Genomic DNA, 4,014 nt, shown 5'->3' with positions numbered 1-4,014 from the left:
GTGTTGAAAACTAGTGAAAACGTCAGTAAGAGCAAACATGAATTTAAAGTTTACAAAGAGATTGAAAAGAAAGAACAGAAGCAAAATAAACACGGGATAAAAAGAGAGGCCAATGAGGGAGAAATAAATTTCTCCTCACATATGTTTTCATACATCTCTTTTTTTTAATTAAATCATAGTCATGTATATTAATGCAGTCATGGGGTGCAATGTGCTGGTTTTGTATATGATTTGAAATATTTTCACCAAATTGGTTAACATAGCCTTCATGGCATTTTCTTAGTTATTGTGTTAAAATGTTTATATTCTACATTTAGTAAGTTGCACATGTACCTAGTAAGATGCACTATAGGTGTGGTCCCACCAGTTCTTTTCTTATATAATAAATTATGTTTTCCAGGAATAAACCATTGAGTGTCAGTCCATCCAAAGACTTTTTTCTTGATACCATTTCTACAGACCACTAGGATAAACAGGTAAAGAACACTACAGATGGCTCGTGGGGCTTGTGCAACGATGGGGTATGTTCTCATCAACCTCTTGGGAACCTTAATTTTTTGTTTTTCTTATTGAATTGATGCAATGACACATGGTCCATGGGATGCTATGAAAATCAAGACAGTAAGTGGAACAAGTTTTAAAAAGTGTCATGTGATTTTTTTACCACTTCCCACTGCATGTTGGAATTAGGGAGGGGTTTCTAAGTTCCACTATTGCTTCTCTTGATTCACGCTCTGGTAGGGGGTTTGGGCTTCTCCCTCAAGTGTCATCTTTATTCCTTTATGTTGACATGGCTTCTTTATTTCTATCCTTGGTCTTTTTCCTGATAGGATAAACATTGACTTGGTCCATTCACCTTTCCAAAACAAAAATGTTATTTTTTCTTTTCTACAACTTACTTAGCTGTAGTTGTTCAAATTAAACTGCTCTTTAGGTTTAGTATGAAGATTAATTTTTGCTTGATGTTTATTAAGAAAATTACTTTAAATGGCAGTCGTAACAGTAGTGATGTCCGTCATTTACTAAGACCTTACTAGGTACCAGGAGATATTTACATAGGTTGTCCCTTTTTATCCTCACAGCAATCTTACAAGGTAAATACTTTATTTTCTTTATATAAAACACATTTGTGTTTGTCTTATTCTTAATTTCATGTGTAATTCTGAGAAAATTAAAGATTAAATAGATGAAGCTCTTGGAACAGGCAGATGTAAACACCAGGCTGTGAACCTAACCGTTCTCATTCCAGAATGTATGTTCTCTTTCACTCAGCTCTCTGCTAATAGAAATTAATCCACCTGTCAGTCTTAATTCAAAAGGAGAAATGAATGGGAAGAAAAGCATCAAAGGAAAACAACTTATTGATGTTTTTAAAGATTTAATGTTATAAATGAAAATTCTCACAGCTTGGTAAAAATAAATCAAAATAAAAGAAGTACTGTGTTTTCTACACTATCCCTATTCATTTGGAACTGAAATTTAGGATTGGTTTCAACAGATAAATCTTCATTATTTGTTATCTCAGCTCTTTAAGTCTTTCTCACAGAGTTATTAGAATTATAACATCCACTGAAAAAAACCTTATCTAATTCCACTGATCTTCTCATGCATTTCAGCAAGAGACTCTCGATGTTTGATATCCACTGAGTGAATTCAGTTATTACTTTCCTCAAGTTCTCAAGAACTTAAGGGTAGTTTATAATCCTTAGAGTCATGATATCATGGTCTCATGTTCTAGAGTCACAAATGGCCCTGAATCTCTTCTCCTTTCTTACCCTACTGCTTAGGGGAAATTCTGATTTGGTTTCAGACAGCCTTGTGCACAATGCTTCTTATGTGACAAGGGGGTTATCAACACTTAAGGATTTAGTTTCTGGTTTATTTTCTTTTTTGCAGGAATGATTGAAGACTTAATACCAATAATTTCATAAAATGTTCATAATTTCTTTACATTGTGTACTTCATCTAGTCCTTTGTTAATCTTTTATGTAAAGGATAGTTTGAAAAATACATGGTTAAAAAATGGAAGACCCATTTGTCAAATATGATTCTGTTAGAATTCACATGGGCACATATTCTGGGAGGATGAGGAGAAGGCAGACAGAACATGGTCTGTACGGGGAACTGTAAAGGATGATCTTAATTTTATTGTACTTAAAATATTTATTTATGTAAAATTTGGGGATGATTATTTTAGTATTATTTTTGGTTCTATTCCTGGCAGTCTGCAAGTTGATTGAAATGGACATGATTTTAAGAGGGAGACATTAGAAGTGGGAAAAAAGAAGTGGTGGACAGAGTGCCCTCAAGTAGGGGACAGAAAGGACACATTCCCCCCTCAACCAGCTCTCTGAACAGACTTTTTTTTTTTTTTTAATAACAAGTAGTGGATCTTATTGATGGTAAGTCTTGAATTCTAATGTTGAAAGTAGGCATATAAGATGCCATGGATCCCATGGAGTTTACGATTCTCATTTATAAGGGGAAGCAGTAAAATTGTACACATGATACGAGAGAGAAGGAAACGGAACTCTCCATCGGTATCCCTGTGTTCACTTTTCAGGAAGCAGGTGTATGTAGGGGAAGTTAGAGGGATAGCGAGGAGTAATGGCAAATATCGGCACAGGCAGGTTTTGAAAAGCTGGTTTGAAATGCCCAGAAGTGAGAGTGTGAGAGTCCACCACCCTGTCTGCGGTGGCCTGTACCTAAGGGTAAGGGGCGTGGGGGCTCTTGTCCCACCTTAGTCTCTGATACAGGCAGCCGTGGGGGTGGCTGAGAAGGAGGCGTCCAGGGTCTCCTCTCTGGCTTCATCAGGCTTCATGTCTTTCTCCAGCCACTCTCTTCTCAATGATCCTCATGGACTCTGTGCATTTGCTTAAAGGACCTCTGCTTATTTCTGGAAATTATTCCATAGCATTTTGAAATGTTTGAGTCTATCTTGCCACTGTATCTGTAGAAAGTCAAAACTCCTATATTCAGAATCCGTCTTGACTCTGCTACCTCCACACTTCAATTTCAGAAACTCCCTTGCGATCTAAAACCCACCTTCATCTACTACCAGAAAAAGGAAGCTCTGTAAAGGGTTTGAAGGCTTCTTCCCAGCAGGGGGCCTGGTGCAGGGCTGGGTTAGAAGGAGCGCCCTGCTCTCTCTGCTCTCTCAGGGGTCGGGTGGAAGCAGAGCTGTCAGGAGTGAAGTGGAGCAGCTGGGCGTGTGGAGCTTAAGAGGAAGAGGAGATCTAAGCAGGGAGGGAGGAGGAGTGGGGGATGAGAACATTCCCATGTGAAGAAGCTCAGAGTGAGTCCCTGATAAGTCACTGACATGCTGCAGGAGCAGGCATGTGTGCCTGAGGCTTAAAGTCCGGGAAGTCACATGGCACCAGGTGCAGATACCGTTCGCCGGGAATAGGACTTCTGTATTCCACAGTGATTTTAGTCTGCTCTCTTTTCTATTCCTCAACCGTCCCTCTAAATACAGCCTGCTCTGCTATAATAATGCATTGATTCAAATGAACTCCTACTATAGAAAAATAATGTTAATTTGCAGGAATCCTGTTAGTTCATGCACAGTTCTCGCTCGTTAATAATTTCAAGAGATTGTGATCAAGTTTTCTCAGGGTTTAAGATAAAGTATCAGCAATACATGAAGATCTTCAGGGGAGAAAAAGAGCAATGTTTTGGAGAAGTGTCCTACTTCAATGTAAGAAATAGGGTTTCAATACCTGAGGCTATGTAAGAAGGATGCCAGGGCAGAGGAAGCGTCAAAGAAATTCCTTCCTGTGTCAAAAGACAGAACCGTATTCTGTAACTGAAGTGGTTACCCCAGAGTTATATCCTTAATTTTGATGGAAGTAGGTTCTATTAGAAATAAAATCCTCAAAGCTCTGCCACTGTGAGCAGCTGCAAAGGTCTGCTGGTGGTGTTTCCTGGCAATACTAGCAGACTGGCCAGGCCTGTGTGTTCGAGATCTTGTTGGCTTTCTAGGGCTCTGGTTGTGAAGTTACCACAGCCTTAGGA

This window comes from Otolemur garnettii, unplaced genomic scaffold (assembly GCF_000181295.1).
Source record: "Otolemur garnettii isolate 467f Iridium unplaced genomic scaffold, OtoGar3 scaffold00114, whole genome shotgun sequence".
NCBI classification, from domain to species: domain Eukaryota; kingdom Metazoa; phylum Chordata; class Mammalia; order Primates; family Galagidae; genus Otolemur; species Otolemur garnettii.
This window is presented reverse-complemented; position numbering follows the sequence as displayed.